This window comes from Macaca mulatta, chromosome 3 (assembly GCF_049350105.2).
Source record: "Macaca mulatta isolate MMU2019108-1 chromosome 3, T2T-MMU8v2.0, whole genome shotgun sequence".
In the NCBI taxonomy this organism is placed as follows: Eukaryota; Metazoa; Chordata; class Mammalia; order Primates; family Cercopithecidae; genus Macaca; species Macaca mulatta.
This window is the reverse complement of record NC_133408.1, coordinates 84663532-84682996: the sequence shown is the minus strand read 5'-3', so window position 1 is coordinate 84682996 and position 19465 is coordinate 84663532. Positions and strand designations below refer to the sequence as shown.

At 38.4% G+C, this 19465-nt stretch overlaps 1 protein-coding gene across 6 annotated transcripts in view; it reads right to left on the bottom strand.

Moving 5' to 3' along the window:
* The window catches only part of COA1 (cytochrome c oxidase assembly factor 1), a 92804-nt gene that overhangs the window by 34715 nt on the left and 38624 nt on the right, over positions 1-19465 (bottom strand). The window contains exon 2 of one of the 6 annotated variants that reach the window (XM_077994783.1): positions 10063-10187. The gene's annotated coding sequence lies outside the window, so the exon portion shown is untranslated. 6 annotated transcript variants of the gene reach the window in all.

The window sequence follows — 19465 nt, the reverse complement described above, 5'->3', positions numbered from 1 at the left end:
CAGGCAGCCCCGCCCGCGGCCCTGGTGCGGGATCCACTAGGGGAAGCCAGCTGGGCTCCTGAGTCAGGTGGGGACTTGGAGAACTTTTATGTCTAGCCCGAGGATTGTATATGCACCAATCACCACTCTGTGTCTAGCTTGGGGTTTGTGGATGCACCAATCAGCACTCTGTATCTAGCTAATCTGGTGGGGATTTGGAGAACCTTTATGTCTAGTTAAAGGATTGTAAATACACCAGTCTGCACTCTGTGTCTAGCTCAAGGTTTATAAACACACCAATCAGTGCTCTGTGTCTAGCTAATCTGGTGGGGTCTTGGAGAACCTTTATGTCTAGCTAGATGATTGTAAATGCACCAATCAGCACTCTGTGCTAGCTCAGGGATTGTAAATGTACCAATCAGCACCCTGTCAAAACGGACCAATCACCTCTCTATAAAATCGACCAATCAGGTCTCTATAAAATGGACCAATCAGCAGGATGTGGAAATAAAAGCAGGCTGCCCGAGCCAGCAGAGGCAACCCACCTGGGTCCCCTTCCACACTGTGGAAGCTTTGTTCTTTCACTCTTTGTAATAAATCTTGCTGCTGCTCATTCTTTGGGTCCGCACTGCCTTTATGAGCTGTAACACTCACCACAAAGGTCTGCAGCTTCACTCCTGAGGCCAGCAAGACCACGAATCTACTGGGAGGAATGAACAACTCCAGACAGCAGAAACGAACAACTCCAGACGCGCCGCCTTAAGAGCTGTAACACTCACCACGAAGGTCTGCAGCTTCACTCCTAAAGCCAGCAAGAACCACAAACCCACCAGAAGGAAGAAACTCTGAACACGTCCAGACATCAGAAGGAACAAACTCCAGACACACAATCTTTAAGAACTATAACACACTCTGCGGCTTCATTCTTGAAGTTAGTGAGACCAAGAACCCACCAATTCCAGACACAGTTTTATAAGCGTCTGGCATTTCCCCTGCTTGCACTCATTCTCTCTCCTGCTGCCCTGTGAAGAGGTGCCTTCTGCCATGATTCTAAGTTTCCTGAGGCCTCCCAAGCCATGTGGAACTGTGAGTAAATTAAACCTCTTTTCTTTATAAATTACCCAGTTTCAGGTATTTCTTCATAGCAGCATGAGAATGGACTAATACACTATGCATCCAACAAAGGTCTAATAACCAGAATCTGTAAGAAATTGAAACAATTTAACAGGCAAAAACAAATAACTGACCCCATACAAAGAAGAGCTAGTATGGAACAATTCTACTGAGATTGTTCAAAAAAACTGAAGGAGGGACTCCTCACTAACTCATTATTTGAGTCCAGCATCATTCGGATACCAAAATCTGGCAGAGACACAATAAGAAAACTGCAGGCCAAGATCCCTGATGAACACAGATGCAAAAATCGTCAAAAAAAAAAAACTAGTGAATCAAATCTAGCAGCACATAAAAAGCTAATCCACCACCATCAGTAGGCTTTATTCCTGGGATGCAAGGTTGGTTCAATATATGCAAATCAATAAATGTGATTCATCACATAAACAGAACTAAAAATAAAAACCACATGATAATCTCAAAGCTCAAAGGCTTTCAATAAAATTCAACATCCTTCAGGTTAAAAACCCTCAACAGGCCAGGTGCAGTGGCTCACGCCTGTAATCCCAACACTTTGGGAGGCCAAGACGAGCAGATCATGAGTTCAAGAGATTGAGATCATCCTGGCCAACATGGTGAAACCCCATCTCTATTAAAAATACAAAAATTAGCTGGGTGTGGTGGTGCACACCTGTAGTCCCAGCTACTCAGGAAGCTGAGGCAGGAGAATCGCTTGAACCCAGGAGGCAGAGGTTGCAGTGAGCCAAGATCATGCCACTGCACTCCAGCCTGGCGACAGAGCAAGACTCCATCTCAAAAAAAAAAAAAAAAAAAAAGAGCAAGAGAGAGAGAGAGAAGGAAACAGATATACCAATAGAACAGAACAGGGAACCCAGAAATAATGCCACACACCTACAACCATCTAGTCTTTGATAAAGTTAACAAAAACAAAGAATGGGGAAAGGACTCCCTATTCAATTAATGGTACTGAAATAATGGGCTAGCCGTATGCCAAAGATTGAAACTGGACCCCTTTCTTACACCATATTAAAACTACAAAAACTTTGGAAGATAACCTAGGAAATACATTCTGGATATAGGACATGGCAAAGATTTCATGAAGATGCCAAAGGCAATTGCAACAAAAGCAGAAATTGACAAGTAAGATCTAATTAAGCTTCAGAGCTTCTGTGCAGCCAAGAAAATATCAACGAGTAAACAGACAACCTTCATAAAAAATATTTGCAAATTATGCATCCAACAAAGGTCTAATATCCAGAATCTATAAGCAACTTAAATCAATAAACAACCCCATTAAAAAGTGGGCAAAGGACATGAACACTTTTCAAAAGAAGACACGTAAGTGGCCAAGAAGCATATGAAAAAATGGTCAGCATCACTAATCATTAGAGAAATGCAAATCAAAGCCACAATGAGATACCATCTCACAGCAGTCAAAATGGCCATTATTAAAAAGTCAAAAAATAACATGCTGGCAAGGTTGCAGAGAAAACGGAACACTTATATACTGCTGGTAGAAATGTAAATTAGTTCAGTCATTGTGGAAAGCAGTTTGGCAATTTCTCAAAGAATGCAAAGCAGAATTACCATTTGACTCAGCAATCTCATTATTGCGTATATACCCAAAGGTATAAAAATTGCTCTACCATAAAGACACATGCACACGTATGTTCATCGCTGCACTATTCAATAGCAAAGACATAGAATCAACCTAAATGCCCACCAATGGTGGAACGGATAAAGAAAATGTGGTATATATACCCAATGGAATAATACTGTAGCCATAAAAAAGAACAAGATCGGCCGGGCGTGGTGCTCACACCTGTAATCCGAGCACTTTGGGAGGCCGAGGTGGGCGGATCACGAGGTCAGGAGATCGAGACCATCCTGGCTAACACAGTGAAACCCCATCTCTACTAAAAATGCAAAAAATTAGCCGGGCGTGGTGGCGGCGCCTGTAGTCCCAGCTACTCGGGAGGCTGAGGCAGGAGAATGGCGTGAACCCGGGAGGCGGAGCTTGCCGTGAGCCGAGATCGTGCCACTGCCCTCCAGCCTGGGCGACTGAGCGAGACTCCATCTCAAAAAAAAAAAAAAAAGAACAAAATCATGTCCTTTGCAGCAACACAGATGGACCTGGAGGCCATTATCCTAAGTGAATTAACAAAGGAACAGGAAACCAAATACCATAGGTTCTGTCTTCTAAGTAGGAGCTAAACATTGGATATGTATAGACACAAAGAAAGGCACAACAGACACCAGGACCTACTTAAAGGTGGAGGGAGGGAGGAAGGTAAGGACAGAAAAACTACCTATCAGGTTCTATGCTTATTACCTGGTGGCAAAATAATCTGTACATCAAACCCCTATGACACAAAATCTACCTATATAACAAACCTGCACACGTACCCCTGAACCTAAAATAAAAGTTAAAAACAAAGAGAATTTACAAATAGCTTCCTAAGTGGAATTTTTAAGTCTTCTTCCTCCCCCACCTAATAATAGCTCTAACACTTCAGATTTACAGATTATAAATCTTCAACACATATCAATAACTAAGATGGTCTTTGATAAAAATCAAAACTATTCTTAAAATTCAACTCTGAGTAAACTTTCATCTGTTTCAAGTGTTATATGGGTCCTTTTTGTTTGCCAGCAAGTAGAAACTGTGTTACTTGTCTTGTGTTCAATATAATATAATGTTTGGCAAGTGGTAAGCATCTAATACACAACAAAGCTTACTTCTTTCTTGCTCCAAAACTGAAAATGGCTTTATAAAACTCTATAATTTTCAGGAAGAGTTGGAGAAATCACCCTAAACATATAAAACTGCGATGATATTACTGTGGGCAACGTGATAGAAAAGAATTCCTTGTGTTAGAAAAGAATTAACAGAGCAACTTGCTTTGTCCATAATTTTAGTCTGATGTAATCCTAAAGTTGGAGGGTGTGATTTGTGACGAATGGACCTGAGTCAAGGACACAATTTCCTTGACGAATTGAGTTTATTCAGTTGGTCACAGAGGGAGTAAATATGTATGATTCAGCATCAAGACTTATCTTCAGGACTTTTAAGGACAAACTTCCCATAACTACTCTTATTCAGACCAACTCTGTCCTCTTCACGGCTGAACCATGGCACGGGTATGAGGTATTTTCAAAACAGCTGATAAAGTTGATAGACGTGCTTGGCTGAAGGTAATTTTAAAGGTTAAAAGTCATCATCCAAGTTTGTTTTCAACAGATATTACACTTTGTGTTTTTCTTAGAAACCCCGAACACAGGAGTAGCCCTTCATTTTTTGTTCTTCCCCAACACAAATAGATGACATTTACAATCACAAATACTCTGTCAGGCTATAGAATAAATAAGTGCACTCACTGTCACACCATCACTTTCTCCTCTGCTCAAGGAAACAAGTCAAAACAAAAGTAAGTGTAAATCAATCCTAATTTGAAGTATAGAGGTAAATTAGTTACAAACTTTAATTCTTAGATGTAACAAATTACCTGCTAAACACTTGAGGACCATTCACTACTCTGAATTGTAGAGAGATGTCAAGATTACAGTTTGAAGGGAAAAAAAGGTGCTACTAATTCAAGAGAACTTACATTTAAAAATCTTATCAAGGGATCCTATACTGAATTCTAACATCTAACATCTAATTCTAACATTAGATTAACATCTAAGCCAGATGTTAATCAATGGCCCACTTGTACTATTTGAATAAAATAATTATGGCATTATTCTGTTGATTCCTTTAATATTAAGAGACCCCTAATAGACCCCTAAAAATTACTACCCATTGGTGATAACTGCTTCTTATTATCACTTATAGGAATCCTGCCCAGCTCCCTCATAAACAAAGTAGCTACTAATAAAGAAATCTCTTAAAAGAAATGCAATTTAAAACATTAAATTTAAAATGTTAGCAGCATACTATTTTAAGAAAGTATGATTAGTATTCACTTTATTTTCAAAATTTTAAAATAGCAAAGTTGCCCGTCCATCAACCTAGTTAAACATTATTAAATAGGTGACATTTTAAATAGAAGACGTAAGTCTTACAGATTTCCTACTGGGGGAAAAACTTACAAACAATAAAAAGAGAAAAGGTTTACTGAAGCACTATTCACAATAGCCAAGATATGGAATCAACCTAGTGTCCAAAAACAGATTAATGGGTAAAGAAAATGTGGTATATATACACAATAGATTATTATTCAGCCACAAAAAAAGAATGAAATTCCTGTCAGTCACAGCAACACAGATGGAACTAGAAGACATTAAGTGAAATAGGCCAGGACAGAAAGTTCACCACATCTTCACTCATGTGCAGAAGCTAAAAAAAGTTGATCTCATAGAAGTAAAAAGTAGAGCAGAAGATTCTAGTGTTCTAATGTTCTAAAGCATGGTAGGATGATTATAGGTAACAATAATATATAGTTTCGAACAGCAAAAAGAGGATACTGAATGTTCCCAACACAAAGAAATGATGTGTTTCAGATGATGGATATGCTAATTACCATGGCTTGATCATTACACATTGTACACGTATCAAAATACCACATTGTACCTCATAAATATGTACAATTAATGTGTCAATTAAAAAAAAACTTCAGAACATATCCAAAGTTGGCTGAAAAAAATAACTGAAAATTTTAAACTATATGGTCAATAGTAGCAAAGAGAATTTATCACTAAGAATTGTGTGAGAAAGCTCTACTCTCTTAATAGAGGTATGGTACGCATTAGTATTTTTTCTAGCTTAATTTATTTATGATACTATGGTTGTCCTTGCCAACTGTTAAGTCCCCTTGGGGTGGGTCTCTTCATCCTTTGTACGATGCCTAACAGATAAAAATGCTTAATGTTCCACTTTCTTGGCCTTAAGAATTCTTTATTTTCTTTGCTTTCTATATGTTTTTCTTGTAAGTATTTTCAAATTTCTCATGTTGAATATTAGAAGAAAGTTCATGGAAATACTACAGAGAAAAATACTCAATTCTTTCTAAACATACTTTTACAATATTGGTAAAGAAACTGTGGAGTCTTTAAAAACTACATTATTCCTCAAGAAATGCCCTTTTAAAGCATCTGGGAAAGAAACGTAATTTCAGTTAACAACATAAAAGGAAGGACAAACTCTTAACACTGTTTATTTAATATATGTGGTATATGAACTTATTATTTAATGACTAAAAAAGGAAAAATTGTTCTTTAGAAAGTTTTGGGATAATAAAACAGGTTTACCAAATAAAAGAGAGAAACAGGATGCTTTAATGATTCCCATATCCTTGACAAAAAAATTGTATCTTTATTCTGTAGCTGGGCGCAGTGGCTCACGCTTGTAATCCCAGCACTTTGGGAGGCCAAGGCGGGTGGATTACCTGAAGTCAGGAGTTCGAAATCAGCCTGGCCAATATGGTGAAACCCCACCTCTACTAAAAATACAGAACTTAGCTGGGTGTGGTGGTGCGTGCCTGTAAACTCTGCTACTCATGGGGCTGAGGCAAGAGAAGAGAATCGCTTGAATCTGGGAGGAAGAGGTTGCAGTGAGCCAAGATCATATACCACTGCACTCCAGCCTGGGTGACAAAAGGAGGCTCTGTCTCAAAAAAAAAAAAAAAAAAAAAAAAAAGTACTTTGTTCCTCTAACTAGTCTTCTAATATTTAAAAAGCTTTATAACCTAAGATGAAATTCAGACTACTGAATTTAGTTATACAAAATATATACATATAAATATATAGATATAGATATGTGCTAATGGGCTGTACCTTTTTCCCATGAAAATTGCAACCAAACAGTATTTAAAAACTAACAACACTGACTACAGACAATTTCCCTTCTGTAGGATTTAGGGTATCACATGTGTTCTCATCAAGTTTATTTAAAACATTAATAATATTTCCTATAACTAATAACAGTGAGTTGGGTTTGAGAGATCAACCTTCCTGTTGAAAACAACTCAGTAATTTATTTTAAAACATCTTTTCAAAAGAATTGAAAAATTACAAGATAGTAAGAAATTATCAAGTAAAAACTAAAAAGAGAATTCAACAAATAACACTGGGAAAATAAATATCCACATGCAAAAGAATGAAGCTGGACCCTTACCTTACAACATACACAAAAATAAATTCAAAATGGATCAAATACGTAAACATTAGAGCTAAAAATGTAACAATCTTAGAAGAAAACGTATGGGGAAACTTCTGTCACATTTGATTTGGCAATGATTACTTGGATATGATATCAAAAGCACAAGCAGCAAAAGAAAAAAATAGACAAAACTGGACTACATCAAAACTAAAAATACTATCAACAGAGTTAAAAGGCAACTCACAGAACTGGAAAAAATATTTGCAAATCATACATCTGATAATGAACTACTATATAGAATATTTATAAAGAACTCTTAAAACTCAACAACAAAAAATAGGCTAATTCAGAAACGGGAAGAGGATTTGAATAGATGTTTTTTCAAAGAAGATATGAAATGGCCAATAGGCATATGAAAAGATGCTCAACATCATCAGAAAAACACAAATCAAAACCATAATAAGACACCACTACTTCACACCCATTAGAACGGCAATTTTTTTTTTTTTTTTGAGACAGAGTCTCGCTCTGTTGCCTAGGCTGGAGTGCAGTGGCACATTCTCAGCTCACTGCAAGCTCCACCTTCCGGGTTCACACCATTCTCCTGCCTCAGCCTCCCGAGCAGCTGGGACTACAGGCGCCCGCCACCACGCCTGGCTAATTTTTTGTGTTTTTTTTTAGTAGAGATGCGGTTTCACCGTGTTAGCCAGGATGGTCTCAATCTCCTGACCTCTTGATCCAACCGCCTCAGCCTCCCAAAGTGCTGGGATTACAGGCGTGAGCCATCACGCCCAGCCAGCAATTATTTAAAAACAAAAACAAAAACAAAAACAAAAACAGAAAATAACAAATGTTGGCTAGAACGTGGAGAAACTGTAACCATTACGGCATTACTGGTGAGAACATAACATGGTGCAGCTGCTGTGGAAAATATGGCAGTTCCTCAAAAAATTAAACACAGAATTACCATATGATCCACCAATTCCACCTTTAAGTCAAAGAAAAATCAAAAGGAAAATTTAAAAGCATCTTGAGGGCCGGGCATGGTGGCTCACGCTTGTAATCCCAACAGTTTTGGAGGCCAAGGCGGGTTGATCACTTGAGGTCAGGAGTTCGAGACCAGCCTGGCTAACATGGTGAAATCCCACACAAAAAAATTAGCTGGGCGTGGTGGCGTGTGCCTGTAATCCCTACTCTGGAGCCTGAGGCAGGAGAATCACTTGAACTTGGGAGGCAGAGGTTGCAGTGAGCTGGGATCACGCCACTGCACTCCAGCCTGGATGACAGAGCTCAACTCCATTTAAAAAAAAAAAAAAAAAAAAAGCTAAATTTTATGTTATGTATATTTTACCACAAAAAAAAGTAAAAGGAGAATGAAAACTCAGCATAAAAAGCAAGTTCTGAAACCACATTTCCTCTAAAGTATCTTTATCGGTCATGGGAAACTAGAACCTATGTTTTAAAAGATTCTCAGGATGACCAAGATGGAAATAAAGCTGAAGGTCACACAACAAGGGCCATCTAATCTGAGATTCTCCTCACAATAAGCTGGAATCCTAAAGGGGCACATCCTCACAGTGAGAATGACATGAACTAGATTATGGTCTAAGGTCACACTGCTTTTCTCAAACTTCAAACTTGGGTCTGTAATCATCCCCTGGACTAGAATACTCCCAAGTGTCGGTCAGACAGAAGTGCACACTGTCTAAGTACCTACGCTGTGGACTTAAAAGTACTCTTATAAATAATTCTTCAAATGCAATATCCAGGCCCCAGTCAAGGATAGTGGAGTATGCAAGAAATGTAGGAATAAGTAGCAGAAAGGAAAAGGGGTCAGGAAAGAACCTTAGAAAGTGGATTATCAGATGCAGATTCTATGTGTTTTCTGTGATAGAAGAAATAAAATGACAGGTTGGAAACATTTAGCAGAGAACTAAACACTATAAATAGTAATAGATTTTTACAAGAAAAAATAGAGACTTTAGAACTAAAAATAAAATATAACTCCAACTAAGAACTGAATGGAAAGGTTTAACAGATTAGATTCACCTTCAGAGATAATTAATAATGAAAAGACAACAGGCAAGTCTAGAGATATGCTGGAAGTAGTTTGAATCAGCTTGCAAGAACCAATTATGTGTAGCTCTTCCTAATTCTGCATCAGTACAGTCAAATTGGTTGCCTGAAACTACCCTTGATAAGGATATTTATACTACGGAAATCAACAAATGCTATAAATCAGGGCTTCTTTTTCCCTGGAGAGCCATTTTACCAGCACACATTTGGAAGTTACCATACAGAATCTGGGACAGGGAGACCAAAAAAAAAAAAAAAGTACGTAGGGAAGAGAGGGTAAGAAATGTAAAGGGTATAAAAGAGGGCTCAAAACATATTTAATTAAAGTTTCAAAAACTGAATAGAGAAAAGAAACACTTTATCAGTTAGTGGCTAAGCTTTTTCCAGAACTAATTACCAAATCATAGATTTAAGAAGCCAAATGAATGCATTGCAGGATAAAAAGAAATCTGCAATGAAGTAAGACTGACTTCCGTATCATTAGAGTAGCCTTTGTGTTTTTAAATCTATGAGTGCTACCAGAATTGAGACAGACAGAGATTTATTTTCATTAATTTTGCCTACAATGAAGCCTATGCTTTGGAACTACAGCTTCAGAACTTTTTAGCTCAAGTAGCTGGGCATGGTGGCTCACACCTGTAATCCCAGCACCGTGAGAGGCAGAGGCAGGAGAATCACTTGAGCCGAGGAGTTCAAGACCAGCCTGGGCAACATGGCAAAACCGCGTCTCTACAAAAAATACAAAAGAATTAGCCAGGTGTGGTGGCGTGTACCTGTTAGTCACAGCTATTCAGGAGGCTAAGACGGGAGGATGGTTTAAATCCAGGAAGAAGAGGTTGCAGTGAGCCAAGATTGTGCTATTACACTCCAGCGTGGGCAATATAGTGAGACCCTGTCTCTGGGGAAAAAAAAACAAAAAAAAAAAACAAAAAATAAAAAACTTTTCAGGTCAAGAAAGTTTTCTACTGCTTTTATATTTTGCTTCTGTTCCATTTATTCTGGTTTCTCCACTGGGAACTTATTCATCAGTATGGTACTTCTATGTCTTCAGCATGTGTCATTTTCACCCTCATCATTTCCGTCATTATTTTCTCCTCCTAAAAAAAATCTCAAATAAATACTATAGGATTGACCCATTCATCATATAGAGGATTGACTCCATTTTCTGCAGGATCAGCTCTGCTGTGTGCAATTGCCATTACAGATTTTGGCTATTGCATTTTCAGATTGTTGTCACTGTTTTATTTTGGTCATCTTTATTCCAGCTTCTTTTAAAATATCATTCTGATTTTTTGTTATAACTTTATGTTTTGGTTTCCTAGAGGTCTTACTTTTTGCTCTGTTACTAAGAATAAAATCTGACACTTCTCATAAATATCTTTTGTACATCATAATAAATGATATTCAATATTTTTTTTTTTTTTTTTGAGGCGGAGTCTCGCTCTGTCGCCCAGGCTGGAGTGCAGTGGCGCGATCTCGGCTCACTGCAAGCTCCGCCTCCCGGGTTCCCGCCATTCTCCTGCCTCAGCCTCCCGAGTAGCTGGGACTACAGGCGCCGCCACCACGCCCGGCTAATTTTTTTGTATTTTTAGTGGAGACGGGGTTTCATTGTGTTAGCCAGGATGGTCTCAATCTCCTGACCTCGTGATCCGCCCGTCTCGGCCTCCCAAAGTTCAATATTATTTTTAAGACTTTCTTCCTCATCTTTGGGGTAATGGTTCCCTTCTTTTATGCAGATATCTTTCATGCAGATTTCTTTCACAATCCTCATGAAAATTATCCTTGCAAAAATAAGATATAATTTTTAATGGCAGGGTATATAGATTGCCCTTGATTCCCATCACTATCAATTTGGATGGTGAAAAATTGCTCATACTTAATTTGGTTAGGTTTTAAGTGTACAGGCTGATATACACAGTCCATGGCTGAATTTATAGTACTAAGCAGGCAGTACAACCAAATTGGGCTGATTTAAAATCTATTATTCCTTTCTTCTCATATTATGAGAATTCATTCCTACATCAACAGGAACATTCTGTAGTTTGTTTTTTAACAGAAAATAAATGATAACCTGAAAACCCAAAAGCACACTCCTTTTAAGGTTCTTCTGAACACAACATCTACTGCTACATCACATCCCTGGAATGTAATATCCTAACACTTTCCTTTCATTCTCTTCCAGATTGCACATTGGAAATTTAGTCTCTGAATAGATGTATAAAAAATAGTGTGGAACATGCGGATTTGGAAGAGCTAGGAGAGAGAAAAATTTCTGAGGAGGTTAATGGGCTTTTAATATGTAACAAAATATATAATATGAACGAAATAGTGCAAGTTCCCACAGTCATACACGGTAACCTGTGTCTCCAAGGTATGAACAAACAACAGGAATGGATCAAAGCCTCTTCCTATCCACTTCCCACCTTAATCTCCTGTTTTAGAAATCAAACCATAAACAGACCACTAAGACTTTCTTAGTCTACTCCAATGTAGTAAGTAGTTAGTAGAAACAAGTCTAAAACTGAGAAATTATCGATCACTACTTTTCCCAATGCCATTATGGAACTATACGCATATTTTAATGAGAAACTGGAAGAAAGCATATCACACATGGCAAGCCTAAAGTAAGTATTTTTCGATAGGTACATTTTTTAAACAAAGAAGTTGATATTAATCTCTATGTTTGAACATGGTCAACTAAAATGTCATGGTGACAGGTGCTGACTATTACAGAAAGTGAATGAATTATTTCACAACAGAAAGATGAAAATTGAGACATAATTATTGTAAACATCTGAAAATTATAAATGTCTATAATGATTTTACACATAATGATATAAACACTGATTTCTTCTCCACGTCACTTAAAGTTTGAACATGACATTTTAGGATGTCTACTCTATCGAGTAAACACAGAATTTATCACTCTAGACAAATTCTACTCTATGAAGTAAACAGAATTTGTCATTCTAGATAATCAAGGAAATGACATAAATGTGTTTCAAAAGCATTTAATGCATAGGTAGCTATAAACAGGCAAGCAAGGAAAGGCAGGGTAATTTTAAGGAGACAGCCTACCCATACAAGCTGATATTGTTTGTTTTTTCAGGGTTTTTTTGGGGGGTGGGGCGGGAAGACAGAGTCTTGCTCTGTTACCCAGGCTAGAGTGCAATGGCACGATCTTGGCTCACTGCAACCTCTGCCTCCCAAGTTCTAGTGATTCTTGTGCCTCAGCCTCCTGAATAGCTGAGATTACAGGTGCCCACCACCACACCTGGCTAATTTTTGCGGAGACAGGGTTTTTAGTAGAGATGAGGTTTCACCATGTTGGCCAGGCTGGTCTCAAATTCCTGACCTCAAGTGATGTGCCCGCTTCAGCCTCCCAAAGTGCTGGGATTACAGGCATGAACCACCATGCCCAGCCACCAGCTGATATTCTTGAGAACAATTATCAGAAACGTAACTCCTCAAATGTGGAAAATAACTTCAAATTAAGAAAAGTCATATAATTGTGTTTTTTTCCTTTTTACATATCATAATGATCATTTCATTAGTAAAGTAACCCTGAGCTCACTATTTCTAAGATAACTATGCTCCCAAAAACATTTAGTACTCAGCCAGGCGTGGTGGCTTATGCCTGTAATCCCAGCACTTTGGGAGGCCAAGGCAGGTGGATCACGAGGTCAGGAGATAGAGACCATCCTGGCTAACACGGTGAAACCTCATCTCTACCAAAAAAATACAAAAAGTTAGCCGGGCATACTGTAGTCCCAGCTACTCAGGAGGCTGAGGCAGGAGAAAGGCATGAACCCAGGAGGTGGAGCTTGCAGTGAGCTGAGATTGCACCACTACACTCCAGCCTGGGTGACAGAGCGAAACTCCCTCTCCAAAAAAAAAAAAAATTCAGTAGTCTAATGAATTTCTCTTAGTAAGTAGTTCAAATTTAGTGAACCTTTACTATGTGACAGATACTGTTTTAAAGAGATTTACACGTACTAACTGATTTCTCTGAAGAAGTACTATTATTATCCCCATTTTAAAGACTGGAAACTAGGGGACACAAAAGTCAAGAATTTGCCAAGGTTTTTATTCTTGCTGCATAAGAAATTCACCAAAATGCAACTTGAAAAAACAATTTTATCATACGCATGAATTCTGTGGGTCAGAAATTTAGAGCAAACACAAAGGTAAGGAACAACGTCTGAGGTCACAACTGAAAAGACACAACAATTAGGGATGACTCAATGGGACTGCAGTCATTTGAGGAAATCACTTACATGTGTGATTGTTGATGCTACTGTCGGCTAGAATCTAAACTGGAGCTGTCAACTAGGGCAGCAGTCCCCAACCATTTTGACACCAGGGACCGGTTTCAAGAAAGACAATTTTTTTCCACAGAGGAGGGCAGGGGGATGGTTTTGGGATGAAACTTTCCACCTCAGACCATCAGGCATTAGATTCCCATAAGGAGCACGCAACCTAGATCCCTCATATGCACAGCTCCCAATAGGGTTTGCAATCCTGTAAGAATTCAATACAGCTGCTCATCTAACAGGAGGCAGAGCTCACCTCCTGCTGTGCAGCCGGGAGTGGGGGGATGGGGAGGATGGGATTGGGGACCCCTGAACTAGGGTCCTACAGATAGCCTTTCTCTGTAGCCTGAGCTTTCTTCACAGCAGGCAGCTTCAGAATAGTCAAGCATCGTACATGGCAGCACAGAGATCCAAAAGCAAGTGTCCCAGAAAACAAGGTGAAGGCTGCACTGCCTTTTCTGACTTAGCCTCAGTCATCGTGCAGTACTTTCACCATATTCTATTGGTCATAAGCTAGTTGTGGTTAGTCGTGAGCCTGTGCAGAGATTCAAGAGTAGAGGATAGAGACCCCTCTTCTCAATGGAGACTATAGAGAGCAAGGGGCTGAAAGTGGAAAATACACATCTGGAAAGTATAACATGCCACCATCTAATAGCAAATATTCACAGTGCATGCTCTTAACTACCATACTTGACTGCTTGCTCAAAAAGTGGCACACTCTATAGTACATAACAACCACACTCTTGACCAGATCTGACAGTTTTGGGGTGGCCTGAAATACCATTCAGAATATGAATAGACAATGGGACCTCAGAGAAAGAGACTGAGCTCCGAAGAAACTTCTTTAGACTGTAGTATCTTCATATTCATGTCCCTCTGGAAGCTATCAGTGAAGACAGTGAGAGGATTCTCTACCAAGAAAAACAAGGCTGGGAGCAGTGGCTCACACCTGTAATGCCAATACTTTGGGAAACTGAGGCAGGAGGATCACTTGAGCCCAGGAGTTTGAGGCTGCAGAGATTAATAGTTGCACCATTACAATCCAGCAGCCTGGGCAACACAACAAGACTCCCATTTCTTTAAAAAAAAAAAAAAAAAAAAAAAAAGGAAAAGAATAAATAAAATATGTGTCTCTTATAACCTCTCCATCATGGTTATTTCCAGTGGTGGCAAATTCCATCACAAAAATCATTGTAAATGCTCTGGAAGAGGGAAAGGGGTGCCCTATCGACATCCTACTCTCACAGACTTGACTTCCAGTATCTCACCATCACCTGGTGTCCAGTATTACAGATCCAACCCAAATGAGATTTTAATTTCTGATGTGTCATTAAAACATCTACAACACAAGATCTACATGCTTTACATATATATCAACAATTTTCTCATATCAGAAGGAAAGTTGCAATTCTAGGAGCAAGTTTCCAGAATCTTTTGGTTTGCAGTGGGGTGGGTGGGGGAAGTTGGGGAGCAGCCAAACAAATATTAATTGATTATATCACAAGTACTTAATCAAAACTTACTGCTAATTCTTCTGCTGATTTCAAATGGTTTGGAAAGACTAGAGTAGAACTGAGAGAGTTCGAGAATCAGGCTATGAAGACCCTCTCCAATGTTAAATCTGTCAGAATCAGAGTCCTGGAACAAAGCCAGACAAAAGCAAGGTGCAAACTGTCTCACCAAACTAACCACCACAACCTTCATTAACAGCCAAGGAGACTGATGTTTTTTAAGTGGTAGGGTTATTAACTGCGTTGTGAACAAATACCTCCCCATTAAGAGTTCCTCCCAACACTGTTGTAAACACCTCAAAGTCACCAAGAAATTTCTATTAAATCTGATTATTTGCTAAAAATAATAAAACCACTATCTTTAACAAATCCTTGGTTCATACAAAAAGAAAAATCAAGATTGCTTTCTATTTTGGTTTATGTACTAAAATGCACAGAAACAGTCAGGCTACACCTGTAGTTTATTTACAAAGAAACATTCTGGCAAAATTAACACAACTGGCTAAATATTACTTATTTGGAAATACTGGTTTAGTAATAATTTTAAAAAACAAAAACTGCTTTACCAGTTTAACTTTATTTGAAGACTTTGGGTCAAATTTTCATTTTGAATAAAATTTCAATTAATACAAACAACTTAACAACCAAACAGTAGATGAGACATTTAATGAATAAACTCTCTTCTGTTAAGACTTCCCTTAAGTAAATTTTTCCAGAGGTACTGTGTTTTGGCTATGTGTTCTGGCTCTGTTTCTTTTAATAAATTACAGAAAGGAAAAAGGTGGGGAGGGGAATGTGACAGTCACACTTAATCCACACCAGGCTGCCATATGTCACTTTTTGTCCTTTACTGGTTCATTGACTATTCATGAATTAACTACCTGAAAAGTGTTATATTTATCTGTACAGGCACAAAGCTGTCAATTCAGTTCAAAGTATGCTTGCCTTTGTTGTCAACGAGAAAAAGGCTCTCTATATGACACTATCCTATAAGTATTTTAAAAATCTACATTGATATAATGAGTTTCTATGTTGATACTAGCTGTGCCTTACTACTGTTTTTTAATGACTATTATATCAAAGGAAAAATGAAGCAGTCCCAGCTTTTAGAGCCTCTGGCCTCTAAGGATTTCCACAGAAGCCCCAAATCCTATTCCCTCCTATACTTTATTATCAATGGTCTTACTGTTTTCATTTCTTTTCTTCCTTTATCCATGGCTTGTTTCTGGCAGTATCCTCTGCTATTAACTTACCTCATCAAAGCTACCTGAGGACTGACCAGTGCTTCCCCAGGATGCATTACATCAGCTCTAGCTCAGAATCTGCCCTGGAGTTTCCTATTCCCTCCCACAGTCATTGCCATGAACGATTTCATGGTTCATTCATATTCCAACTTGTTTGCCAGCATCTAGAGAAGACATTTTTTAAAAGGCATAAAAAGAGACACTCAGCTTTCATTACTATCAGACAAGAAAATAGGAAAAACAAGCTTGCCTAAGACATTTTAAAGTGCTTCCTCGATAGCTTCAGGCTTAAAACTACCATTACAAATCCAACATATTTGTCCTGAGAGAGCAAGATCAGAGGGAGAGAGTAAATGTATATAAACACATACCTGCATCCTAAAAATTCTCTGAATAGCTTAAATAAAAAAGCACTGTGAAATCTACACTCCCAAATTACTGGCATTTGAAAGTTTTATGATGATAAATAAAGCAAAAAAAGTAAATGGAATTTAATTTTCCCTAGTGTATTTGACAAAAATTGACATTAATGTTCAAAACACATGATAAAAGTTATTTTATAGTGACTGAGGCAAAAGACCTAATCCAAAAAGAAAATAGTGTTTTATAAATAGTTCCAACATATCATGTTCTTCCATGCTTTATTTCAACATATCTTTTGAACATCCCAAAACCTAAAAAAAAAAAATTCTTTATAATTCAAAAAGGTGGCTGAAACCTGTACTTTCATTAACAGACAGTGATATGGTTTGGCTGTGTCCCCACCCAAATCTCATCTTGAATTGTATCTCCCAGAATTCCCATGTGTTGTGGGAGGGACCCAGAGAAAGGTAAATGAATCATGGGGGCCAGTCTTTGCTGTGCTATTCTCGACAGTCAATAAGCCTCATAAGTCTCACGAGATCTGATGGGTTTTATCAGGGGTTTCCACTTTTGCTTCTTCCCCATTTTTCTCTTGCCATCGCCATGTAAGAAGTGCCTTTCACCTCCCACCATAATTCTGAGGTCTCCCCAGCCATGTGGAACTGTTTAAGTCCAATTAAACCTCTTTTTGTTCCAAGTTTTGAGTATGTCTTTATCAGCAGCATGAAAACAAACTAATATGGACAGGATGATGAAGCAGAAGGAAACTTGGTATTTCAAAGCTCCTCTAGGACATAAGACTAAGTCATCAAATTCCTAAAGTAATTAATGTATGCAAGTAATGCTTATGCCTCAGAAAACAAAAGATTCAAATACAACTTGAATATTTTTATGATAAAAAACTAATTGAAGAGATTTTTCCATATTAATAGTATATAGTTGTTTTACAGTAAGTATTATGTACCCTCAGAAGCCCCTAACCTGTTTGTTTCTTCTGTATTCCATAACTTTATCAAATGTATCACTATTTGCTCAGTCTTCTAGGATTAAAAACCTCTTTATCACATTTTCTTCATTAGTCAGGATTAGGTTCAGCTGCATGCAACCACATACGACAAGAACAAAAACAGACAAAAGCAATGACTTACGCAAGATAGAAAGTGAATGTATCCTCATAAAAAAAAAAAAATGTAGTCCAGATGTAGTCAGTCCAGTGTATAGTTTCATAATGTCAGGGGCTCTTTCCATCTTAATGACCTGTCATTCTCAAAATGCACCTTCCACTTCCAGGCCCAAAATGGCTGTTTGAGCTGCCATCAAATGTACATAACAGCCAGTAGGAAAGAAGTAAAGCAGGGTTCAGTCCTTTCGATAATACTTTCTAGAATTTTCACAAAGCTTCCACTTTCACTAATCTTAATACAGTGATATGGCTACATCTTGCTACAAAAAGAACTTGAAAATGTAATCTTTTTTTTAACAGAGCAACAATGTGCCCAGCTACAAATTATGATTCTATTACACAAAAAATAAAAAAGAAGAAAAGGAAGCTGAGATTGGCTCACAGTCTGTGTTATTTCTCTCTAACCCTACATATTTAAACCTCCTCAGTTCTTTATAATTTAACTAAACCAACCCAATAAGAAGTTATATTCACACAACCATCACCTTTGCTTGGATAATAGCATCCTAACTGATCTCCTTGACCCAGATAGAAATGAGTGATTCCATTTGAGCACAGAAACTCAAGAACAATACAAACTGACTTAATCATGGAAAGGATCATGTAAGTGGGAGGCACCATGCCTTCTCCTTCAGGCTCACATAGGCCATACTGGCAAAGGAGGAACTCTCCATTCATCCATGTAAGTGTATTAAGGCAAGGCAGAGACTGTAATCTGGTGTGTGTGTGTTTGTGGAGAATCTTGCTGGTATTTAGTGGTCAGAAATGAGGGGTCTCACAGGGCAGGAAATCAGTCTCTGTGTCAAAAGAACACTTCCCAGCAGGCAGAATGTTGAGCTAGAATTTTTTTTAACTGTCAACCCAGAAGTCTATGCCCCGCCACAAATACCTTCAAAAAATGAAAGCAAAATAAATACTTGCAGACGAACAAAAGCTCAGAGAATTCACTAAAAGCAGACTTGTGCTATGAGAAATGTGGACAAATGTTAAAGGCATACTTTCTCATTTTTAAGCTCTTTAAAAGTTAACTGACTAAAGCAATCCTGGTAATGTATTATGGGGTTTATAACATATAGAAATAAAATATGTGACAAATAGCACAAGGGACGGCTCTAACATATAGTCTGCTGAGGAGACAAACTTTGGGTGAATTTAAGCCTCCCAGTCACATAAAAAATTACACTAGGACCTCAGCAAGATGGCAGAATAAGAGGACACCTGCTCTATCCCCTGCAAACAAGAATTCTGCATCCATCCACAGAAAAAAGAGCCTCAGGATTCAGGTAGGCATTTATAAAACCAAGGTAAAGCCCAAGACCTAGGAAGCCTATTCTGAAAGTGTAGGCCAGCACACAGGTAGCAGACCTGCTGATTGTGCTCCCGGGTTCAAACTCAGAAACAGCCCCATTCCCAAAGGGTTTGGCTACAGCCATTTGGCCCAGAGCCTGCAACCAAAATCATCTGCCCAGGTGTCCAGGAGGAATTGCACCCACTTGTGCCTCAGCAGAGAGGCTCATCTGCATACCAGCATCAGTCTCGGCAGTGGACCTGGAAGTTACCCT